General features: G+C 37.7%; 2 non-coding genes across 2 annotated transcripts; both read left to right on the top strand.

The window, feature by feature from the left end:
• Positions 1–73, top strand: Trnap-agg (transfer RNA proline (anticodon AGG)). The gene has a single exon. It is a non-coding gene; the product is annotated as a tRNA-Pro (tRNA).
• Positions 74–13,050: 12,977 nt separating this feature from the next.
• On the top strand, positions 13,051–13,154 carry LOC134662249 (U6 spliceosomal RNA). Its single transcript, XR_010098051.1, has one exon. It is a non-coding gene; the product is annotated as a U6 spliceosomal RNA (small nuclear RNA).
• The last annotated feature ends 14,232 nt before the right edge of the window (positions 13,155–27,386 follow it).

Genomic DNA, 27,386 nt, shown 5'->3' with positions numbered 1-27,386 from the left:
GTCTTGGTAGCTCAGATGGAAGAGCACTGTACTAGGGATCCAGTGGTCGAGGGTTCAAGTCCCACCCAAGACAGTGAATTTTTCCACTTTTAATTTATTTTGAACCTTAATAGCATCGTTCGCAGACGTTTCTGCTTAATACAAAAATTAATTTTTATTAGTAAATATTTATTGCTTAATTAAACTGGATCGAAGCCGGTATAAGCACAGGGGCTTATAACAGGCTTATAAATAAGTATTATATCATTTATCACATCATCACGCAATAGGCATAGTTCAGTGGAATAGGCATATCCGCACTCTGCAGATCTTTCAATCAAGCCATGGATGATGCCTGCCTCCACTTGAATGATGGATGGCTGCACTTCCTCTCCTAGATTCCTATATGGCTGCAAATTATAGAGTTGCCCTAAAAATAACATAACGGACATCCCGAACCGTTTCCCATTTACCGACCCGCTGTCCCAACTAGCGGATACGCCGCATTAGGTAAATCCCATCTGACATAAAGGGTCTAGTACTTTAAAACTGCTATTAAAATCAGTTTTGTCATATATATATACCCATGCCCTATTTATTATTATTTAATTTATGTATTCAAAAACGTCAATAAGAACCTCTTATATAATCCATTTTACTTTTTCTCTAAGTTATCGGACGCAAAACACCCTCGGATCATTATCTAGTTGGCAGCGCGTTGAAGACAGCGGTTCCGTACAAAATCTTACGTGGCATGTGACTTATTACCTACTAGCGACCCGCCCCCGTTTCGCATGGGTACAAATTATACACCTAATCTTTCACCAAGAATCACTCTATTGATAAGTGAAAACCGCACGAAAATCCGTCAAGTAATTTTGAGCTTATCGCGAACATACAGACAGACGCGCTGGGGGACTTTGTTTTATACTCGTAAGGTGTAGTGATACATTGACAAAGGCGCGTTTCCCAACTAACGCCGTACTTTTATTTGTCATTTAAAAGGTCGTGCACACACCTTTAAAACCCTACCTTATAGTTGTCAAGACAAGTCTTTAGTCTATTCCCCAAAAAAGAATATGTGCATACACGCAGTATCTTTTTGGCGATTTTACCATACTTCGTGTAATAAAAAATATTGAATGAAATAGGTACAGTGTTGCCAACCTTATTTTAAATGTCATCTCTGACAAATAAGTGAGCCATAGACATGCTTTTTATTTTTTATTTCTTTCATTCATTCATACTTTTTCCCGCCCGTACCCTCCATTTTTGCTACTTCTTGAATTAAAAATATTTGTTAAATTTACAATTTAATTTCAAAGTAGGTGCTTGGTCGTAGAAAAAGTATTGTATGCAACGTTGTTTAACTGAGTCAAAAAATACTCTTGGCGTCTTTATTAACAATTTTCGGCTTCGCCTCAAATTGTTACTCACGCCACTCGCCTTTTTTGACCTCTCTTAAACAACGGTTGCATAAAATACTATAATAGTACTGTATTAAACTAGCCAGTGAGTGAACATAAAAGAACGGTGGTCTTTATACAAATTAATAACGTGTCGCACGGATGACCCAACATTATGCAACTACAGTCAACTCTCTTGGAATATTCAATCGACCTTAATGAAGCGGTGCAGTTAGAGCCAGTGGTCCAATCGGCTACAAATTAACTAATTAGATTAATGAGACAATCTACATTCCGGTTTTAACATAAGGATGTTACTACTGGAATTACTAGAACGATTGAAACTGATGAGTATCAGTACGTCATAGTCCGTCTGTGCTTTGTTTCATTCGCCTAATGTTGAGATTAAATTAGACGAGTTGATCATGCATACAGTCTGCTGCTTAAGTTGTCATTATATGTTTATATACTTAATGGTTTACATAGTATCTAAATAGTTAAGTCTATATAATTTACGTGAAGTTTAGGATATCTACATTCGTACGAATTGTTATAGTTGTTTTAAAACACAATTTCCATTGCTACGGAATTTGTTATTTTGAACGTATCATACCGTGATCATACCTATGAGTAAATCCTAAAAACAGGATAACGGGTGTATTACAACATATAAGCTGGTACGTTGAAATGTTGCTCTAAACTAAAAGACAACAATACGTCGCGGGCTCAGCAGCGTTTGAAATCTGAAACAATGCATTCGTCAGGGCTGGCGCCTGGCGCAGATTTAATGCCGATGCGGTTCCCGTCAATGCATGGATTGATTATGTTCCGTTCTCATAAATGTTCTCCGGTTTGTTCCGTTCTAGCTCGAGAATATTCCTCATATTTAATAAACGGAGAACGTTCTCGAGAGCGGCAAAATTCTTAAGAAAAGTTTAAATAGAACAAGTTTACAGGGTTTATTATTTAGGACCTAGGTCCTAGACGATCCAAGGATTTTAAATTTCAATTAAGGTCAAGACAGGGATCAGATCTGATCTGAGGGACTATTTTTGTTAGTTATTATTTAGTTTTTATGATTAAGTACTGGTCACTAATTGAGACCCACGGAACACCATTGACGGTGCAGGGCAGGGTTCAGGCAGACCGAAAAGGAGAATAGATGGCGGGTCGACTTGAACGCATTCTACCCCAAATGGTGGGATAATCCCGATGACAGGGTCGTGTGGACAAAACGAGCAGCCTTGGTCCAGCAGTGGGACACCAAAGTAGGCTAATAAAAAGAAAATAGTTTTTATATAATTGTAATTTATTTTATAAGGGAAATTTTAGCTATTAAGAATAATTTGTCAATGTGTTGAATTGAAATGTATTTGTTTTTGTATTTTATGCGTAAATTTTGCTGAATAAATAATTGTATTACAATAAATCACATTAAGGTATATATAAGTATGTTTTCTTATAAAACTGTCACAGAGCCGAGAGCGGATTTGGCAGCCCTAGTGGCCGAGGCCGGTTGCGCTAAGGGCAAAGACACCACATTATCACTTTAACGAGAGTAAGTGAGTTTAATTGTGTTTATGGCATTAACATAACACAATAGGGCCAGTCGTCACATCAGTCGCCATTGTTACAACTGTATTTTTCCCCGAAAATTTCCGTAGGTACTGTAGGTACCTGTTTAACTGCTTATGTCAAACTTTCTTAAAACTTTATGAACATCTTAGTATAGAAAATCGGTAATAAATAATACCTACCTACACCAACTACATAGCAGGGAAGGTAGTTTATCAAAGCCCCTTTAACACTACCTATGAAATTCTTAATTCGTCGAGATGAATCCTCAAAGTAGGTACGAGCATTTTGCTGAACTTAACATAATATTAATGACCAAAAAAATAGTAAAGAAACTGTCCTCACCCTCTAAAGTCACCCTCTAAATACCCTTGTACGTCTTACTATTTTTTTTTGTTATTTTTAATATGTCTTTTTGTACAATAAAGAGTTTAAGTACTCTATGACTACTACCACTACTACTACTACTACTACTACTACTACAATAAGTGCATTATACATACATGTATGCTACGTAGTATGTAACCTACCTAGTTATTAGCAACGTTAGTATGTACCTATGTATTTATGGAATAGTTGCAAAAGTTGTAACATTTTCTTATCTATCAATCTTGTTAGTTGGTAGGTAAATATCGCGCTGCCATCTTCGCCGGACTGCTAAACAACCCATAAAATTCCTAATAATAAGCTCAGTTTATGATCCACTACCTGCTCTGATTGTTGCGTTTTTATCAGAGTGTATTGTTCCTATCCGGCCCATGCAGTGGGAATTTGTGAATGGTATGCTCGAAACCGAAGCATTACATTGTATTCTAAAATAAAAAAAACAGTGAGAAAGTGCGTGTGAAAGGAACTTCTTCAGACGTACTACAAATGAGCTGCTCATTGAGTACAGTTAACGCTTTGCGTACAAAGTTATCAGTGACACTCAGTAGAATAGTAGCCCAATAGGTGAGAAGGGTAATAATAAAATTGTTTTACAGAATAAAAATCCATCATCTCAATTGTTTCAAACCTATGTGTTCATCCGAACCTATTTAAGTACAAGAGTTTGCCTCACACCCTATACCACAAGTCAAAAATGTTTATAACAAATGTATGAAACGTCTAAGATCCTTTGCCTATGTCAAAGTATGAGTGTTCTATGTGTGAGTCAATGAAAACGACTGCAGTATGAGCTGTAGGTAACTAGAGTCAAACCAAAGAAAGTCTGCAGCGCAATAATTTGACATCGAATTAAAAAACTACATATGGCAATGTTTTTTAGCAGTCAGTAAACGTCATGCACTATGGTATGTGTTTGTCAAAATCGTTTAAATATTCGTTGTGTTTTGTGATGAACGGAATAAACATGGTGAAACCTTACAAAACTGGCGTGCGGGAGTTACTTTGCCGCATGACGAATAATTTTACACTTGTAAAAAGTCAGCACGAGGCGATTCAAGCTGAAAAACGACAATGTTTACAAAATTTGGAGTTGATGACGGGTAAGTGGAATGAAACATCTTAATACTTCACCATATGTACTTACTTAGATAATATAATATTGGTTTAGACTAAGGTTTCACAGCAAATTGAACACACCTAATAGGTCTATATAATACCTATGCATACTTATGAACTTCCTCTAACATTTCGAGAAACTCGTTGGTACTAGCCGGGTTTTGAGCTCGAACCCACAACCTCCATGCTTATGCTCACGGCATGGGTACCTACTAGTTAAAGCTAAAATTTATTTTTAATATATGTTTAGGTATTGTTTTAATGGTTTATTTCGTTTTTCCGAAAACTTTAGTTCGCAAATTGCGGGCAATTTCTCTGTCAATCTAATTACGCCTTAATGGGAGTAAAAGAGAAAGATGCTCGCATATTGAGAACTTCGGTGTTCGCGGTAGGCCCTCTGTAACTATTTACCGCCGTCGCGGATATTACAAAAGCTTATTAATTTTGATGAAGCCAAATGTCACATTCTCCCAATATTATTTATCAATATTAGTATATGTCTACATATTAATAGTTACATCTAAAGTGTCATTCTATAGAACTTGCTAACTATGTAAACAAACCGCCATACTAAAATTGACAGTGAATGTCAATTTACTAGTAACTTTTGTTTACATAGCAAGTTCTATTGAATGACACTTTATTGTTGAAATGAAATTTATTTTACCATAAAAATTAAGCTGTGCATACAGCTCAATTTTTTCATAGACGGTAAATATGGTAGAAATTTCACAAGTATCAAGACTATTTAATCCATTTTCTGTGGTGTTGTCGCATACTGATTTTTAAAAACTACTTTTAATCTAGCGCTGCAGACTTTCTTTGGTCTTACTCTATGATATTTAATTATCGCTAAGCAGCGATGGCCTTCTAAAAGTAACAAATATGTAACTGATGTTAACTTTATTAACTCCCATTGTACGTTAATAATGTTAACACTGGTTTTTGCAAGTAATAGGCAGATCCCTACCGCATTTTAGTAAATTGCCTGATAGGTAAAATAATGCAACTCATGGAATCACACACTCTTTTAATATTAATTTAACATAGCATTGAGGCTCTCTATGAAAAGAAAATTAAACGAAAAAAGCGGCCAAGTGCGAGTCGGACTCGCCCATGAAGGGTTCCGTATTTAGGCGATTTATGACGTATAAAAAAAAAAACTACTTACTAGATCTCGTTCAAACCAATTTTCGGTGGAAGTTTACATGGTAATGTACATCATATATTTTTTTTAGTTTTATCATTCTCTTATTTTAGAAATTACAGGGGGGGGAACACACATTTTACCACTTTGGAAGTGTCTCTCGCGCAAACTATTCAGTTTAGAAAAAAATGATATTAGAAACCTCAATATCATTTTTGAAGACCTATCCATAGATACCCCACACGTATGGGTTTGATGAAAAAAAAAATTTTGAGTTTCAGTTCGAAGTATGGGGAACCCCAAAAATTTATTGTTTTTTTTCTATTTTTGTGTGAAAATCTTAATGCGGTTCACAGAATACATCTACTTACCAAGTTTCAACAGTATAGTTCTTATAGTTTCGGAGAAAAGTGGCTGTGACATACGGACGGACAGACAGACGGACAGACAGACAGACAGACATGACGAATCTATAAGGGTTCCGTTTTTTGCCATTTGGCTACGGAACCCTAAAAATGGAGTTGATTTGATTAGATTTAATAATAAGGTCTGAAGGTCTGAATATCGGCCGACAACACATTTTCGCATCGGTTTAGTCGGTTTTTTTTGAGTATGAACAATTTATTAAAAAGGTACCTACTTACGTTTCTACTTACTTGTATGTAGACTTTTAAACTATCACGTTCAACATTATTTTAAGCCAACACTTTCTCTACTTTTTATATGAACTGGAAGCTTAGTTCAATTATTTAATGCCTCGGTAGGTATTTTACATAACAGTACATACCTAAGAGTCAACACTCAGCCAAACCTTTAACTAAATCATAACAGTCAAAATCACCTAATATATCCATTCATCCATTCACATATTTTTAAATATGAAGTATATCATACCTACCGGATGTGGCCTGTAATATGAGCAAAAAATTTAACAGTCGGCTGTACTCCTCAAACTGACCAATATTAAAACCAAGATAATATTATTTAATTTGTATGAAAAATACTTCATAATTTTTAAAAGTTATCGAAGAAAAGTGTCATGCACCGTTTGAAGAGTATAATCTATGTTTTAATTATTTGCTCGTGTTACAGGCCACACAAGGTATATGAACCATGCAGTATTTTTTACCTCATCTAAATTACCAATGCCAATTTTAAACGTAAGCATGTAATAAGAAATCGATAATGTATAATAGAATCATTGATGCGTAACAAATTACAGAGAAATGGCAGTAATCAGTTGTAATTACGCAACTTCGTAATTGTCAGGCGGGCACGGGATACCTATGCTGGTGTTCCTATCACTTCAACACTCATATCATTAAGACCAGTTTTAAAATGATCTCCGGCTTCGCACTGTTGATAAGGAACTCAAGGACATCTTATGCTGGATTCCCCCAAACGGTTGGTAACGAGGGAATATCAGGGCTAGACTTGGCGCGCGCTGTGTCAGGCACGGAATTCTTTCGCGACTTCAGCTGTCGCGACTGATACCCTTTGTTACCATGGGTAATTAGCAAACCCAGCTATACCAATAATTCATTAAAAAAAATAATGGTCTTAATTAAATAAAGCACGAACTGGTATAAATATGGAAGCAGCAATTATAGGTACCTAGCTTTTCGCTGTAACGTAGACTGTAATGTCCTTTGTCTGTGTTTTGTCCAATTAGTTTAGATACTTCATACAGAGGATGTCACGATTAATAACAACTAGAAGTACGTAGGTAGGTATTTATTGAATGTGTAATGTCTCATTTAAGTATCATCAAAATAAGATTACGTTACAAACTTTTGCCAACAATTTTGATCCTTAACGATCGACTCTAAACCCAATTGTAATTTGTTTTATTGATTTACAATAACATATAACTATGTACATACACCTAAACATTGCATTCACACTACGAGTATAAGTATATATATATATTCCCTGCGGAACATTTTACGTAGATTAGATTAGTATGCAGAGTCACAAACTGACTGCATGCGGCCGGCCCCAGGATGCCCAGGTGTTACGAGCGATCGGGTACAATCACGGTCTAAAACTTCTATACACATTTACACCCTATTACAATGACATAAGGTGAAAAAGTGTATACTTATTTATGATGGGGACACTACAAGTGCGGGCACTATTTTGTTTTGATGAATAAATCACCGGGCTGAAGTAGGGCGCTCGCTCGGGATAAAGATAACTCGGGGCAATGTCAATACTAGCGTATGACAAATGTACCTATTTCGATTGTGCTTGAATAACTGCAATAATCAATTAACTCCCCTTGCATTGTCTTTACTGGTTAAGTTAAGTAAGGTTAAGTCCGTAGTAAAAACAAGCAACAAATTTTCCATCACACTTGCTCGTAAAGGTGGTGTAAGCGATGCTAGAGGAATAACCAAGCGAATCTCAAAAGAGTTACGTATTTCCAATAACTTACGTAAATATGTTTTTTGAAGTACACTTAGCTGTGTAATAGTGTGATAATATTTAGAATACCACCTACACGCAGTATTTGTGGAGCGGCGGTGGCGCTGGCGCTCAGTCAACAACCCGACCAAATCGACGCTATAACATGAATATTGATACGTTGGTTATTTAATTAATTTCACAAGGCACTTTTTATGAACCTTTACGCTTAACATTTTATAGCAAATTATATTTATATCATGTGTAGGAAATCCGTTTTAATTAGTTTACATATAACATATTAATGATGAATGAATAACAATCGCCGTAACCAAAGATAATTTGTGATAATGGTAATATCACAATAAGCATTAACAATAGGTACCTACACTTTCAACTCAACATTGAACTACATAAATCTGACCAGCAGGATTGTTATGATACCTACTAGTTCATGAGTAGTACGAGTATTGTGTAGGTACAGTAGGTAGGTAAGTAACTTTATATTTCTATGCAATACAAATGAGATTATTTTTATTTTCTTATAACATTAGATGCCGATATTATTTCGAATATAGCGTGTTTTACATTAATTACCGGTAATATTAGTTATTTTACGTATTTCAACATCCTAGGAAGGTATGTTAAAAAAATGCTCCAGAAATGCAATATTATTTATTGCAGTTTAAAATAGTTCACTAAAGCGAAAAACTTTACAGTTTAACCTTAAGATGCTTTTCTTAGAAATAGTTTCCACGTTTCATAGCCTTGAGACACGAATAAGCAAAGAAAATCAAACAAAGATTTTAATACCTATACTTACCTAGGTTTGGTAGGTTACCTAGGTTATAAAAAAGTTTACGTGTAACAACAATATTTAATAAAAACGCTATTAATTTAAATGCGATGCAATACGTACGTGATACCAAAATAAATTACTGTTTCGTAAAAGTAATTAAAGTAGAGTTAGACCTCATAATAATGATTATTTCTTAGGTTTTGTAACTAACCAAACTTAGGTTTGGTTAGGTTAGGTTAGATACTAGACTGCCGAAAAGTGATAAAACTAGGTACCAAATTGTTGTTATAGATTGCACTCATACTTTTATTTTATTAGTTTCTACACCACTTAACTAGTTATTAAAACAGAATGGGGACACGAGTTAAACTTAATAAAACAAAATGAGTAACATACAATTAATCTAGATTGTAATTTAGTACCTCGTAAACGAATACCTACTGGCAATTTATAAAGTTTATTGAGTGATTATGTACGCAGCATTAAAAGCTTTAGCTTTAGATATTAAGTCAACGGCATCTTAAAATACAAACTTTTTAGAAATAGCCTACGTAACCCGGGACAAATGGAATTGATTGGCCCTCACCCATCAAGATATTAGGATTAGACATTTTGACGCTACACATTGACGCTATGAGAAGAGAGCACACCGAATACACTTGATGAAAATACAAACAATAACGTCTTAAAATAGACCTAAATATTTATCCATATTTATAACTTTATGATTAGGTCCGACTTCAACAAAGATGAGGTTAGTAATTCGTCGGGATCTATGTTTTCACATAAGTATTTCTATTTCCTGTGAAGTGAAGGGAGCTCTTCGAATGTTATGGGAGTTATTTGCGTATTTATTTTTACAACTCGTGCATTTTTGCTCTCAGAAGTTAAATTAAAAATAATGTAGTGGTGTAAGTAATGCTATATACGCTTCTACATTATTACTTGATCTGATCTCACTACAGGGGTGACATAATCACTGTGTGACAAAACCCCTTTAAAAATGAAGATTAAAAAAAAATAAGTTAAATTACAACTGCAAAAAGATTATATTTTAAAATGTTTTGTGTTCCTTTTTTTGGTAGATAAAGTATATTAGAATCCCACGAAACTCGTTTGGTGATCTAATAAATTAAAATACTAAGTATGATGTAGGTAATAATCTATCCAGAATGCGGAAAATTTGTTTTCTTATAGCGACTAGCTGCTCATGTTCTGATGTTCAACCGCCGTAACAAAGGAAATTTTCTTATGTAATTTTTATGCAATGCAATTAAATAGGCACGTAAATGATTTTTGTATGTAAACAACTTTTAATGTACCTATCTATAATATACAAGCCTCTTGTTCCAAAAAAAAAAACAATTTCAAACGCATTCCATGTATTAGGTTTCCTACTCCTAATAGTAAAATTTTAAGCTCGTTCTTAAAATTTTAAGCAAATTCTTAAAGATTCAGCAAATGGGTAGGTAGTAGGTACCTAAACCAGTTTAATGAAAAATTCTGATCAAAAATTGTAATTTATATGTGCCTTTACTTTCAAGATATTTTATTTATAACTAGGTACTTGCTAGAATAAATTAGATAATATTTGCATTATTAAGTAATTAATTACTGTTGTGAACAAAACGCTTCACATAAGTAGGTATTTTACAACAAAACACCTGTGACCTGTGAGTTGATTATTAATAAAAACAATTCTTATCATTATTGACACTTTGATAACATTATAGGTACCTACATACATAGCAATCAAACAGCAATGTTTACCGATAAAATGAATCGAAACAAATATTTTTTAAGTATAATTTCGATAATTTATTGCAGTCGCTGTAAGTATAGATTTTTAGAGGATATTGAGGCAGCTGCAAGCGCTGCGTAGGTACCTTTGTGTATGCCATTCATGTTGGTAATCCTAGAGAGCCAATAGACAACTCTTGACTTTAAATAGCTGCCAAACATCGGTAAATAAAATAATCGGTTTTGTAAGACAGCGGGACTTCTGTAGTGCACACGTACCTGTGTTGTGTTTGTCGACGTGGCCCGCCGGCACCTCGTGTTTCACATCAGCCATGGCTCAGATCAGCTCTCACACCTGCAGCAACATAATGATAAACTGTTAACGCAGTTTTTTATTAACACTCATACACACATTTCCATTTTCATTAGAGTACCTAATATCTGCCCTTTCTTGAATAATAATTCTAAAAGTTTTATGTCGCTTTCTTACTGCTTGCTACCATGAGGGACAAGGAAAAAAAAAGACTCGTACATAGGTAGGTATCTTTCTTTCAGCAGAAAGGGTTCGACGGGGAGGTGGATGTATAACCCCTTTACAGCTCAACGCTACCAAGTTAAAAGGGGTAGCGGGCACTGCAGCCGGAGACTTCGAAACACACATAGTTCAAATTAAATGATTTTTTACTAAGACTAAGAACTTTTACATGCCCAATAAAATAACAGTTGTTTTATGAATCACCCACGATTATTATCATTTTTAACTGCAACTAGTTAAGTACAAAATACAAGAAAAATCTCAAAATCAAACATGGTTATTAAAGTGTTAATCTCACATCGTGTGAGATTCACTAGCCTTTTAATCGAGATAAAGAATGTCAACATTGTGCTGAAACAAACTGAAATGTTTACCAGCGGGATTGACAACAAGACAGAACGCTAGAAAATGGATTTTACATAATATACTGACACACTTAGGAAGCAAGGTGTTCATTTTAATTATTACCTACTACCGCATGGTTTAGTAATAACTACTGCTTAGGAAAGTCTATTCGTAGGCCTACCGCGTCTTACCGTGGCGGTTCAGCGTGGTGATCACTGATCAGCTACAGCTAGGACTGGTTGAGGGTTTGGCTGCATGGAACTGATTTATATTAAGTAAGCTAATATCATATTTATACTAGTATTAGTCCCAGAACTAGGAAACCACGGCACAACTTCTTTATTATTCGCCTGAGATAAATGTTAGACCTAATAGGTAATAGTAGCATAGGCGGTGAGGAAGGAGGACTAAACTAAGGGTGAATTTGTACTTTCCAGTTTAAAAAAATATCCGAAAAAGTTTTTACGTGATTTCACGTGTTGGGCGACGCAATACATTTAGTGACCAGCGACTGCTTATTTTTTTTTAAATACTGGTGTCGCGGCCGAAAGGGCCACATCACCACCGAGAAAAACCAGATGTAGGTACCTACATATAATTATGGTTTAAGTATATGTGAGAAAACCCCAATGTGGTTTGAAAACGCTGATTATGCAGGCAACGACATCAAGCATCATCTGAAGTCGGTGAACCCAGGGTAGATGTTTGCGGATAAACTGTCTATTAAACAACTGTACCGATATTCGGAACCTAAAGTAATATATTGAGAGTGGCAACACTGTAGTTAGTCGTATTGTCCTTTTCTAGCATATACGTCCATCTCTCTCCCACACCCCCACCACTTCAGGCAGTTGCGTTTGACAATTTTGACAGTTAGAAACAAACGCAAATTACCTCATTGGCTTGCTGTTTTTCCATCTGGAAGGTCGTGAAGCTAAACTGCTGGTGAGTTTTTGAATTTGTACCCCAGTTTAGCTGACTATATTGAAAAACAGTTTCTAACGGCTTTTGCCGTTCGAAATAAATATTTAAATTTAGTTGTCCGTTAAACTATCTAGCAAATAAAAATGATCCGGAATAGTGATGTGCAAGTGTTTTCAAAGGCTGCCTGCGCGCACCGTGGCTATGCCAATGAAAATACTAAAACACATGGTAGAAAACACATCGAGCTGGTAAAGCGTGCACGTGTCACCATTATAATTTAATTTTATTAAGTCTCTTCCGAGTCTTGTTAGTTTAAATCTTTGTGTGTGTATAATAACGGTTGAAATTATATAATACTTAAATGGTGATGTGTGGAGGTATACCCTTTCAAGTGATTTGTGTTTTCGAATACGAATGGATCGGATAGTTAATACGTGTTACGTAGAACCTACGTATTAAGGTAGAAGCTTATAGACGTGTAGGTTTTTTATCTGTCCAAGTATCTATCAGCAATTTATCTTTTTATCCCGTTCCGGGTTAATATAATATTGCAAAATTAATTTTTTGGTAATAAACTTGCTGATAAATAACGTGTACCCGAATAGGAGTCGACGATATTTCCGCTCTAAGGGACACAAGGTAACGAACAAACCTACATCGCAAACATTGCATTTATTTTTGTGGAAAGTGAGTACTTCGGCAGTACATAAACTTAAATCTGACTAGACATAGAGAGAGATTAGCATGGCTCTGCGCAAGAATGACATGCGAATTCGTGAAGTATTTCACTCTGTATCTATCAACTTATATCTCTCCAACTAGATCTTTGATTTATGTAGGTAGGTACCTACTTAAATATATAACTTAGCAGGTACTTACAGCTTTAAAGGTTAAGGAAAAGAACTCTTGCATGTAGGTGCTATATGTGCTTGTGTTATTTTGAATTTGAATAACTTGATTATTAATTCTATACGTAACTACATACAAGAGGTTCAATTCTTAAGCCTACTTACCTACCTACATAAATAGTACACTTAAATTAAACGTTTCAAATAAAATCGGAAGCCTGTGACATGGAAGGGCATTAACGATACGGGAATCTTTAGATTGATTCATTGACGAAGACGCATGGTTTGGTTCATATTGTCAAATTATATTAGTTAACTGTAGAGTTAAAGTTTAGTTTTGGCAAATCTGCGCGTCACCGTGAATGACACTTTCTAAAAGTGCCTGTTAAAGCCGGCGTAAAGCCTTTCACCTTGTCGAGCAAGGAACCCGCAACTTAGGGAATATTACCCATAAACTCAGGGTATTTGATTTGAATGATACTTATTCTTAAACTTACGTTTGTTATGGTTCCACCTGCTAAGGTGCGCCTAAGAGAATCTTTTATTCGTTCACAAACTAACGTCAAGTTATTTGTGATGAAACCAATATATTATGTACCAGTGTTGGCCGAACGTTAATCCCAATTACCATTAAAAATTAACCATTGAAAAGGTTAATTCGAATTAACCATTAACCATTGAAGGAAAATTAATTGTCAATTCGCATTAACATCAATTTGCATTAATATTAATTTATTTCGAACCATTAAAAATTAAAAAGAATTAATGGTTAATGCTTCACAAACCATTAAAAATTAAATCAATTTTTAATGACAATTAAAAATATTATTGATAATTATCAATTAACAAAAATCGTAATTTTATAAAGGCGCCCGTAATTTTTATCTAGCTAGTGGACCTCAGGTTTGGTGCAACATAGAAACACGCCGTTTGGTCATCCGACTCGTCTTGATGAGCACTTGGGAGACCAGTACCCAAGATAGAGCTGATGCTGAACCCTGGGTGTACCTAGTGGAATTCAGGTTTGGTGCAACATACACACACGCCGTTTAGGCTATTCGACTCGTCACAATGAGCACTTGGGAGAGCAGTACCCAAGATGGAGCTGATGCTGAACCCTGGCTGTACCTAGTGGAACTCAGGTTTGGTGCAACATAGACACACGCCGTTTAGGCTATTCGACTCGTCACAATGAGCACTTGGGAGAGCAGTACCCAAGATGGAGCTGATGCTGAACCTTGGCTGTACCTAGTGGAACTCAGGTTTGGTGCAACATAGACAAACGCCGTTTTGGTCATCCGACTCGTCTTGGTGAGCACTTGGGAGAGCAGTACCCAAGATAGAGCTCATGCTGAACCCTGGCAGTACCTAATGGAACTCAGGTTTGGTGCAACATAGACAAACGCCGTTTTGGTCATCCGACTCGTCTTGGTGAGCACTTAGGAGAGCAGTACCCAAGATAGAGCTGATGCTGAACCCTGGCTGTACCTAGTGGAACTCAGGTTTGGTGCAACATAGACACACGCCGTTTAGGCTATTCGACTCGTCACAATGAGCACTTGGGAGAGCAGTACCCAAGATGGAGCTGATGCTGAACCTTGGCTGTACCTAGTGGAACTCAGGTTTGGTGCAACATAGACAAACGCCGTTTTGGTCATCCGACTCGTCTTGGTGAGCACTTGGGAGAGCAGTACCCAAGATAGAGCTGATGCTGAACCCTGGCTGTACCTAGTGGAACTCAGGTTTGGTGCAACATAGACAAACGCCGTTTTGGTCATCCGACTCGTCTTGGTGAGCACTTAGGAGAGCAGTACCCAAGATAGAGCTGATGCTGAACCCTGGCTGTACCTAGTGGAACTCAGGTTTGGTGCAACATAGACACACGCCGTTTAGGCTATTCGACTCGTCACAATGAGCACTTGGGAGAGCAGTACCCAAGATGGAGCTGATGCTGAACCTTGGCTGTACCTAGTGGAACTCAGGTTTGGTGCAACATAGACAAACGCCGTTTTGGTCATCCGACTCGTCTTGGTGAGCACTTGGGAGAGCAGTACCCAAGATAGAGCTGATGCTGAACCCTGGCTGTACCTAGTGGAACTCAGGTTTGGTGCAACATAGACAAACGCCGTTTAGGCTATTCGACTCGTCACAATGAGCACTTGGGAGAGCAGTACCCAAGATGGAGCTGATGCTGAACCTTGGCTGTACCTAGTGGAACTCAGGTTTGGTGCAACATAGACAAACGCCGTTTTGGTCATCCGACTCGTCTTGGTGAGCACTTGGGAGAGCAGTACCCAAGATAGAGCTGATGCTGAACCCTGGCAGTACCTAATGGAACTCAGGTTTGGTGCAACATAGACAAACGCCGTTTTGGTCATCCGACTCGTCTTGATGAGCACTTGGGAGAGCAGTACCCAAGATAGAGCTGATGCTGAACCCTGGCAGTACCTAGTGGAACTCAGGTTTGGTGCAACATAGACACACGCCGTTTTGGTCATCCGACTCATCTTGATGAGCACTTGGGAGAGCAGTACCCAAGATTGAGCTGATGCTGAACCCTGGCAGTACCTAATGGAACTCAGGTTTGGTGCAACATAGACACACGCCGTTTAGGCTATTCGACTCGTCACAATGAGCACTTGGGAGAGCAGTACCCAAGATGGAGCTGATGCTGAACCTTGGCTGTACCTAGTGGAACTCAGGTTTGGTGCAACATAGACAAACGCCGTTTTGGTCATCCGACTCGTCTTGGTGAGCACTTGGGAGAGCAGTACCCAAGATAGAGCTGATGCTGAACCCTGGCTGTACCTAGTGGAACTCAGGTTTGGTGCAACATAGACAAACGCCGTTTTGGTCATCCGACTCGTCTTGGTGAGCACTTAGGAGAGCAGTACCCAAGATAGAGCTGATGCTGAACCCTGGCTGTACCTAGTGGAACTCAGGTTTGGTGCAACATAGAGACACGCCGTTTAGGCTATTCGACTCGTCACAATGAGCACTTGGGAGAGCAGTACCCAAGATGGAGCTGATGCTGAACCTTGGCTGTACCTAGTGGAACTCAGGTTTGGTGCAACATAGACAAACGCCGTTTTGGTCATCCGACTCGTCTTGGTGAGCACTTGGGAGAGCAGTACCCAAGATAGAGCTGATGCTGAACCCTGGCTGTACCTAGTGGAACTCAGGTTTGGTGCAACATAGACAAACGCCGTTTAGGCTATTCGACTCGTCACAATGAGCACTTGGGAGAGCAGTACCCAAGATGGAGCTGATGCTGAACCTTGGCTGTACCTAGTGGAACTCAGGTTTGGTGCAACATAGACAAACGCCGTTTTGGTCATCCGACTCGTCTTGGTGAGCACTTGGGAGAGCAGTACCCAAGATAGAGCTGATGCTGAACCCTGGCAGTACCTAATGGAACTCAGGTTTGGTGCAACATAGACAAACGCCGTTTTGGTCATCCGACTCGTCTTGATGAGCACTTGGGAGAGCAGTACCCAAGATAGAGCTGATGCTGAACCCTGGCAGTACCTAGTGGAACTCAGGTTTGGTGCAACATAGACACACGCCGTTTTGGTCATCCGACTCATCTTGATGAGCACTTGGGAGAGCAGTACCCAAGATTGAGCTGATGCTGAACCCTGGCAGTACCTAATGGAACTCAGGTTTGGTGCAACATAGAAACACGCCGTTTTGGTCATCCGACTCGTCTTGATGAGCACTTGGGAGAGCAGTACCCAAGATAGAGCTGATGCTGAACCCTGGCTGTACCTAGTGGAACTCAGGTTTGGTGCAACATAGACACACGTCGTTTTGGTCATCCGACTTGTCTTGATGAGCACTTGGGAGAGCAGTACCCAAGATAGAGCTGATGCTGAACCCTGGCAGTACCTAATGGACCTCAAGTTTGGTGCAACATAGACAAACGCCGTTTTGGTCATCCGACTCGTCTTGATGAGCACTTGGGAGAGCAGTACCCAAGATAGAGCTGATGCTGAACCCTGGCTATACCTAGTGGAACTCAGGTTTGGTGCAACATAGGCCCACGCTATTTAGGTCATCCGTCACATCTTGAACCTGCAGGTACTGCCAGGGTTCAGCATCAGCTCTATCTTGGGTACTGCTCTCCCAAGTGCTCGTCAAGACGAGTAGGATGACCAATACGGCGTGTGTCTATGTTGCATCAAACCTGAGTTCCACTAGGTACTGCCAGGGTTCAGCATCAGCTCTATCTTGGGTACTGCTCTCCCAAGTGCTCATCAAGACGAGTCGGATGACCAAAACGGCGTTTGTCTATGTTGCACCAGACCAGAGTTCCATTAGGTACTGCCAGGGTTTAGCATCAGCTCTATCTTGGGCACTGCTCTCCCAAGTGCTCATCAAGACGAGTCGGATGACCAAAACGGCGTTTGTCTATGTTGCACCAAACCTGAGTTCCATTAGGTACTGCCAGGGTTCAGCATCAGCTCAATCTTGGGTACTGCTCTCCCAAGTGCTCATCAAGACGAGTCGGATGACCAAAACGGCGTTTGTCTATGTTGCACCAAACCTGAGTTCCATTAGGTACTGCCAGGGTTCAGCATCAGCTCTATCTTGGGCACTGCTCTCCCAAGTGCTCATCAAGACGAGTCGGATGACCAAAACGGCGTTTGTCTATGTTGCACCAAACCTGAGTTCCATTAGATACTGCCAGGGTTCAGCATCAGCTCAATCTTGGGTACTGCTCTCCCAAGTGCTCATCAAGACGAGTCGGATGACCAAAACGGCGTTTGTCTATGTTGCACCAAACCTGAGTTCCATTAGGTACTGCCAGGGTTCAGCATCAGCTCAATCTTGGGTACTGCTCTCCCAAGTGCTCATCAAGACGAGTCGGATGACCAAAACGGCGTTTGTCTATGTTGCACCAAACCTGAGTTCCATTAGGTACTGCCAGGGTTCAGCATCAGCTCTATCTTGGGTACTGCTCTCCCAAGTGCTCACCAAGACGAGTCGGATGACCAAAACGGCGTTTGTCTATGTTGCACCAAACCTGAGTTCCATTAGGTACTGCCAGGGTTTAGCATCAGCTCTATCTTGGGCACTGCTCTCCCAAGTGCTCATCAAGACGAGTCGGATGACCAAAACGGCGTTTGTCTATGTTGCACCAAACCTGAGTTCCATTAGGTACTGCCAGGGTTTAGCATCAGCTCTATCTTGGGCACTGCTCTCCCAAGTGCTCATCAAGACGAGTCGGATGACCAAAACGGCGTGTGTCTATGTTGCACCAAACCTGAGTTCCACTAGGTACAGCCAAGGTTCAGCATCAGCTCCATCTTGGGTACTGCTCTCCCAAGTGCTCATTGTGACGAGTCGAATAGCCTAAACGGCGTGTGTCTATGTTGCACCAAACCTGAGTTCCAGTAGGTACCTACTGCCGGTTTCAGGGTCATTTTGTTGTCTCATTTTAAAATATCACGACCTGATAATTCACTGAAGCTTGTATTCATATGCTTATTTTTAATTTTAATACCTAGCTCCAAGTTTCTAAGCAATAGTAACATTAATTATTAGTTTATGAAAAAATTGATTTAATTGCATTAAACGTTAATTTAGATTGACAATCAATGTAATTAAACGTCTCAAAATTCAATTCTAATTAACTTAATTTAAATTGATGCGTAATGCAATTGACTAATTGCGGATTTAATGGTTAATGGAAATGATTAATTGTTAATTAGAATTACACATTACGGCCAACACTGTTATGTACCTATCTAAACCTGCGCAAGGCTGCCATGTTTACACCTGCGTAAGGTGTGCCAAAAGAATCTTTGATTCGTTCACAAACTAACGTCAAGTTATTGATGATGATATTATAACCTATGTAAGCCTGCGCAAGGCACGTCAGACATATTCACAGAAATATAAATGATATGGTCATAACACAGGCGTGCGAGTAGACCACAATCACAAAAATATTACAAAGATTAAGTTGTAAATATCTCTTTTTAGAGAATGTAAAAATGGTTTAAAATAATGTTTTGGGTAAAAATCAGTCGAAATAGGCAAGGCTTCGTTATTAGAGTTTTCATTTTTGTTTACCAATCTATTTCAAGGGTCCCGAACACCCTATTGGCTAAACCCGAAATTGGGCTAATTAACTGTGGTAAAAGTGAAAACTGCTTTCCATTTACATAACATTTCTAAAATTATAATAGGTAAAATAAAAACCTAAGATTCCAGGCCTATCTCGACTCATTTTTATTTTAAAGATGGAAAAAATCTTTGCACCCTAATATAAAATTGTGGTCTGGAGACGCTAAGCCTCATAACTTGGGTGGCATAGATAATACTAAGAGATTTAGTCACCTAATTGCGACTATAAGCCCAGGCAGAATATTGATAATTAGAATAAGGAGTGGTCAATCCTCCAAGGTCCATACAATCTGTGGACTCTAATTAAATCAGGCTCGGTAAGCTCACGACACGACAGAGCTTACGATTCCATTCTGAAATAAGCTATGTTTACAATATATATTACCCATGGTGTGAAACAAACAGCCTGCTCAAGGTGTACAAAGGGTCCGTTTAACGGCCCTATAAACATCTACAAACCTTTGAAGTCTAGGCCTGCTACAATATGACAGACTAGAAATAAATACATATGATCCCAATGTAAGAGCAGCTCACAGTTGCATAAATTATATTTGGCTGGAGAGCACTTGTCTTTCAGTTAACATGTTTACGAGTACCTACCTATGTACACGACATGACCAAGGTTACCTACCTTTTTACATAATTATTATATCCCTGACTGCCATGGTATATTAGGAAAATTATCATGTGCTGGCGGTGCTGCACAAGCATGTTTGAAATAAAATATACAAAACTGGCCTAACGGGCGTTTATGAATTATGTATTTTACACCCTTGTGTCTGTATTGTGACCCTGGAAGTTTTAAACCACCTGTATCGTAAGTGCTCCTATGCACGGATTAAGTTTATAATAAACTACCCATGCCCTAACCTCAAGGGCAAGTGCTTCTATGCACGGACCAGATACTGTTGTCACTTATTTCACTTATCATGACTTGTCATAGTTTGATACTACACGTTTAATAAATTTAAGACCGTGGAATGTACCCACTACAAAAGGTTTTTAAAAATAGTGACTGAATGGTTTGTACGAACGGTTCTAGCACAGTTTCTGGGCGGTCACGTCTAGGGCATGACCCTCTAGTTCTCAATTTATACAAAATTATAGCATTGTGATACTGTTCGCTTTGCACAATAAAATAGGGGAACAGGAGCACGCCTTGCGAAAAGGCGAAGCTATTTTGAAACGCAAACCTTTCATCATTGAAATATATAAATAATTATGTTTTTGGTGTGGAACATGTAATTGTACACCCAAACAAATGCAATCATTTATTATATGTTAGCAAAACTCTGCCAAAGTGTTAGTCTGTCTCTACAGTGTAACCTGAAGGCATGAATGCACATGAATCTCTTGAAACATGGTGGATTAACTAATTTACACCCCGTCTGTGTCTTGCTCCTACCAAATCCACAAGTTGAGGACCTCAACCTATCTAGGCACCCTTCTTGCTCGAGACCTGAAAAAATAATCTCATGCAGTCAAGTGTCGGAAAACCAGGTCCACACTCTTAGCACTACCGTGAATATATCTAAGAAGTCTGTATACTGCCTTCCAGGAGGCGGGATGTTAATAGACTAGCCTATATAGTAGGCCAGAGATATAGTATACAAAAGCACACTGGCCCAAATCCAGTAATATTATATGCACTTCAGAATACAAAATAATTGACTATTCTGCGTATATTTGATATCAAAAAGTTACAATTACCTACCCTTAGGTCATAAGGAGGATAAATATACATAAATATCAAATATATTCGACAAAGTGTTGACCCTAGCATTGGATAAAATAGAGGTTCCTCTTAAACGGCATCTGCGCTGTTGGCTTTGGGCCCACGGGTGCCCGGCAAAAGGTCGGGGACCCCATGGTTCCGCACAGTTATTGCAAATAATGTAAAATCACAAAATAAACACAAATTTTCATTTTGGTTAAAAACACATATGCGATGAGCTAAGGTTTCGAATTAAGTACCTTATTCTTAATCTGGAAAGAGAAGACTGAATATTCAGAATTAAGCTATGTCTATGAATGGTTTACATAAATTAAGCCACTTTAGCGTTCAGAAACAATCAAGTTTATGTCTACTAGTAGGCACCAGATAAGGTAAACTACTCATACTGCATATATAGACAATAATGAGTACAATTAAGGTCACTTGATGATAGCTAAACATGAACATAAGCAGAATGAGCTGCACCTATACAAATATCATTGATAAAGCTCTGTGGCAATTCTACATTTACCATTTGAACGTCAAGAGCACCAAAAAGCGTCGTAACTAGTGCCCACATGAGTATTATGATATGGCTTAAGCTCTCAAAGTAACCTTCACAATTTTAAGTAAGGTTTGTTTAGGTCCATTAGCTCGCGTTCGCGTTAGTAAAGCGTACAAACGATTAAATGCATTTTATAGCTATAACCAAATAAATAGCTCACACTGGCTCACAGTCATTAAAAGAATTCAGTAAAATCATTAAAAGTATTCCCTATGATATTTTATTAAGTACCTACTCAATATTAACTTTGTGGGTAGTGATAGTGATATAACGAATATTTAAAATATTCGTCTACTTAATCCTGAGGGATTCTAGAAATAAGAAAGGTCTTGTCCTTGTTATATCCTGCAACTGCTTACCTTACTAGATAATTATTATCAAATTTGTCAATAATTGGGAGTTATAAATAAAAACTACTCGAGTACTTTATGATTTTTATCTTTTCATATTTTAATTACATCACTCCATATCACAGATGTTGTATGCTCCCTGAAGAGTAGACTGACTTATCTTCTTTTACATAGTCTCTCATACATATAATTAAGTACTATAGCACCCTTGTGGTGACTCACTTATTTTCGTTGAAAATTTATAAGTACCTACATTAAATACGTATATAAAATGGAAAGTTAGTATCATAATATAATGGTATATAAAATTGTATGCTTTACTAAATACCTCTCTCCTCACATGTATTAAAATAAAGGGTGTACTACATAATTAATTAATTAATTAAACACTCCTAATATAATAATATTACATATACATAATATGTAAGTACATGTATAATCACATTGGCTTGGCGTCTTCCCACCACCAGGCGATAACAAACACGTCTCAATATATTACTTTAGGTTCCGAATATCGGTACAGTTGTTTAATGACAGCGTTTTACACAAAAATAAAACGCTAATTAAATAACTTACCATATTCGGAACCTAAAGTTTTAATCCTGCCTGGTGTAAATATGTATAATTTTGAGACAATGAGGTAATTTGCGTTTGTTTCTAACTGTCAAAATTGTCAAACGCAACTGCCTGAAGTGGTGGGGGTGTGGGAGAGAGATGGACGTATATGCTAGAAAAGGACAATACGACTAACTACAGTGTTGCCACTCTCAATATATTACTTTAGGTTCCGAATATGGTAAGTTATTTAATTAGCGTTTTATTTTTGTGTAAAACGCTGTCATTACACCGCTCGCTCGGGGAGTGGATCCATTGTCTGTGGTTTTCGGCTTAAGGGGTGCTGGGGCAGGCAGGATATTCAATTTCCGACCCCAGCCTGACATTTTATCTGAATGAATACTTACTGCTTATTCTTATGCTTTTTTCAAATTAATTGCATTATTAAATCGTTTAATTTTTGAAAATAAACTTTTGTGTCTGTCTGTCACAGAAATTAGGTGCCATACTTTTAAGGTAGGTAAGTACCTAAAGTGAGATTTAATTTGGTATGACTATTAAAAAATTATAAGTACCTACCTAATATACCTATTAAAAATAAGTAAGGAGCATTCTAGTAAGAGCGCGTAAACGCCTTAACCAGTTTAGGTAAATAAATGTATACTACCTTCCTCTTCCTACCTAGTGTTTATGCGCATAATTTTATTCAAATACAATTAATTTAATTTCCTAATTTTTTTAATAGTTAGGTATTTAGAACTTTGTATATTATATATATGTTATATTATTTCTATATATATTATATTATATATTATATTATTTTAGTTTATATTGGTTGGTAGCTTAAACGAACCTTTTGATGCATACTTTCTTACTTGGCAAATAACCTTAATGCTCAACCAGTGTCATCATAATCATAAGTAACATTAAATGTCACCTCTGTTCATCTAAACAATAGCATCATCGTTAATTTCGATTAACAACCCATTTAAAAAAAAAACAAAAAACATAGTATACGTATTGATATTCGTACCTTTGTATTGTCTTGAAACCGGTATCACTCGCTATCACCAGTTATCACGTTATCACACACGTAAACACGCGAGACGTACGCGCGCGGCGGAGATAAACACAAGGCTGCGGCCAGACTCGCGCCCGGACTGAAATGGGGTTGCCATGTTTGACTATAGGAAAATCCCTAATGAACGGCCTCTTTATAATGCACTAACAGTATCAATTTGTCAGTAAACAGGAACAAAAAAAAACTATACCTACTCATCCTTTTCTTTTGGGTGCTAGTACTAGTGCAAGACAAAGATAGTAGGACTCTCTCTGTATATGTTTGAAATAAGACAGTCCTTTGACACACTATATATCTATTCACTTTAATTAGTACCACCATTTTCACACATAAGTACATACTTACTTGTTCAGATGTATTGTGTATTAATCATAGGAACAACTTAACCTAGCCTTAGTGTTATATTTAACGATAGTGCTAGCTTCTAAAACATAAGCTTGCACCATTTACCTATATAAGGACAACATAAGAGTACACTGATACCTATAAGTGATCTGAAAAAATAAATATTTAGCTTACCATAAAAATGAGATAAATGTAGATAAACAAACTGCTGGCAACATTATTTCGCAGCTTCATTTTCCCGAGAAGCCACGAACGTTGCCGAATAGACCCGAACGCGTTGTATTGATGCCGGCAAAACATTTCCGCGCCATTTTCTTTGGCTAGTGTGGGGGAGGAATCACGCTGCATACTTTGTCTTCCTCGTATCTCTCTCAGCTACGCAGTCAAATAGAAACCATATGTTATACAAAATATAGTTAGAATCCGAAAACAATGTAATGATATGTTGTGGTGTTTAAAAATGTATAACCACCATTTGGCAAACGAACCCCGAGAAGGCATTGCCCAGTTAAGCACCGTTCTGTATTAGTGACTCAGTTATAATGAGTGGATTTTTTGACCTATTAAAATAGGTTCCATTAAATAGGTGAAAAACAAGGCACTTTATTTGTTGCGATTTTTTATGATATTTTGGGCTCATTTTCAAGTTTTTTTAACCATGTCAGCTCGTAAAAGCTCTCTTTATTCGTCAAGAAGTGATGAGGCGTGGAGAATTAATTAGATGCAATTTTTGAGTTGTTCCCTCCCTCATGTTGGCGGGTGGAATTGACTTTTAAGCTAAGCTTTTAAGTAATGATTTTGAATGATAAATATTTAATAGCATTGTTTTTGATTTTATTGGTAATATTTTACTCATACAGTTAGTAATTTATAGTTTAAATTTTGTGTTTCACTCGGTAGCAAAGTTTGTAAACCCTCGTGCCTTAATAGTACATACTGAGTACATAACCAGAGACCCAGAGAGCGAAACTTTGGTGCCGATGACAGACGTATGACGTCAAGCTAAATACAGAGGGTTGTTATTAGAGATGCCACGAATATTCGGCAACTATTCGGTATTCGGCCTATTCGGCCACTTTGCTGAATATTCGGTATTCGGCCGAATGTTGCCTACTATTCCGCCGAATACCGAATATCTGTGTTGCACCCACTTAAAAAGAAAAATTGCACATTAAAAATAACCAAAAAAAACTATGTAGGTATATTTAGAATGTGTTCTTGGAAAGTTGTTAAATACGAACTTACGAAGACCCTTTTTTGAGCATTTGTTGATTAAAAAACATTTTATTTTTATCATGAGTCTGTTTTGTTTGACTCTATTCATTAATGCTGTTCAACAATAGTTATTTGTACAACAAGAGATCAAAGTTTGATATTTCTTCGAGTGCTTATTTTGAGTCCCGTGCAAGCGAAAGATTCTATAATAGATTCACGAGCGTAGCGAGTGAATCTAATTTAGAATCTTGAGCGTAGTAAGGGACTCAAAAGCGCACGAGATGTAAATAACTTTGATCTCGTGTAGTACACAACATTTTTCACCTCAGCAGTGAGAACATATTAGAGAACCCGAAAAATGTATTCCTTCTTCATCACTTACCTCTATTCACTCATGTTTTCTTAAGATATACCAGCAATTAAATTTTCACCTCAGCAGCTCGAACAAGGGTACTTTGCTACTCAAAAACAGTGAGCAAAATCGCATTTTGCTCACTGAGTGAGCAAAATCACATTTTGTTCATTTTGTCTCACTCAGTGAGCAAAATGCGATTTTGCTCACTGTTTTTAAGTAGCAAAGTACCCTTGTTCGAGCTGCTGAGGTGAAAAAATATATCTTAGCTAACGTCATCTAACGTTGAGCTTTTGTGACTCAAAGTGTTCGCATGTCATGCCGAATATTCGGTATTCGGCCGAGAGAGGGGCCGAATATTCGGTATTCGGCCAAAACCACTATTGAGGTGTTACAATGTTGTTTTAAAAAAACACCTATATGCGACTTAACGTCATAATGACGTCACCAGCACCAGAGTTTCGCTCTCTGTAGGTACATAACGATAAATGTGCGAAAAGTAGGAAATTCGCAACGAGTGGCGATACATTGAAACAAGACCGAATAGTGTTTTAAATCGACATGAGTTGCGAATTACCTTTTCGTACGTGTATTGTACTATTTGTACTATACAACACTTTACAGTAGGTACATATAGCCCTTTAAATTTTCGACATAGGCACGTATGTGGCAATTACCGCACTAGGGCGGTAAAGTGGCACCATATTTACCTTCTTTTTCATTTCTGAGTTCTCAGAACTCCGTCATTTCTGATCCGATTTGGAAAATTATTTTTTTTGTTTTAATGTATATACATATGTAGTCCCAAGTTGGTCCCGTTTTTATCAAACCCAGTTCTGATAATTGGATTCGTGAGAAATCTACGGAACTCCTCAAATCTTATAGGCAATATAGCAATTTTAGTACCTACTATTTTCATCAACAAACCAAGCCTTTTCATCCAAAACAGTGCCATTTGATGTACTTAGTTGAACTGCTGATGATGTCCAGAACGGGACTGTTTAACAACGCATATTTCACTTTTGGCGATTTGTCCTCTTCGTTATATATGTTTGTTAAGCAAGTAAGTTCTGAAGGAACATTTGTATTAAGATCTAGTTTTTATGATGGGTTCCATGAGGTCCAACTCCTGAAATCTTGATAGCTTCAGATCCAGACCTTGAACATTGATATGTACCCGAAGCGCAAAAATGTTTAGTGACATGACAGTTTGGCCAGGCAGGAACGAAGTCTTACAGAATGATGCATATTATATCCATCACTTATATGGAAAACATAATACCTACTAAAAATGCAAAAATAAAATTAATTTAAAAAAAAAAGTAAAACCGACTTCAAAAAGGATGAAATAAAATTGTACAATGCAAGCAGCGCACATTTCTCGCGTCAGCATTAAATACAATGACTTTATAATAATTGCTGTATTTGCGATTACGCCATACATCGATTTATGAATTAGTTTACGTTTATACGTGCTCCTAGCTAGTACTTACTTATATACCTTGGTTATCAATAAATACATATACCGAAATCAGTGTTTCCATCAAGATTGCAATCAACCATCAAGAATCATATCAACTCAGATGTACGACCCGTACAAAAATATTATCCCTTATTATAGGATAGGTATGCCCTAGCAACTGAAACGTCTGAAGTCGGTGTCAAGACAAATTTTAAAAGCGTCAATACCCTGTCTAATCGAATGCCAACCCTGGTGTAGTTTGATAAGAAATAAAGAACCAGTATTATATTACAACCAATATTGCACCGACCGCACCGCCGACCGCTTGGCTCCGACTTCAAACGTTTCATTTGCTAGGACATATAAAACGGGATAATATTTTATTTTATCCTTTTTGAAGTCGGTTTT

This window comes from Cydia amplana, chromosome 2 (assembly GCF_948474715.1).
Source record: "Cydia amplana chromosome 2, ilCydAmpl1.1, whole genome shotgun sequence".
Lineage (NCBI taxonomy): Eukaryota > Metazoa > Arthropoda > Insecta > Lepidoptera > Tortricidae > Cydia > Cydia amplana.
This window is presented reverse-complemented; position numbering and strand designations above follow the sequence as displayed.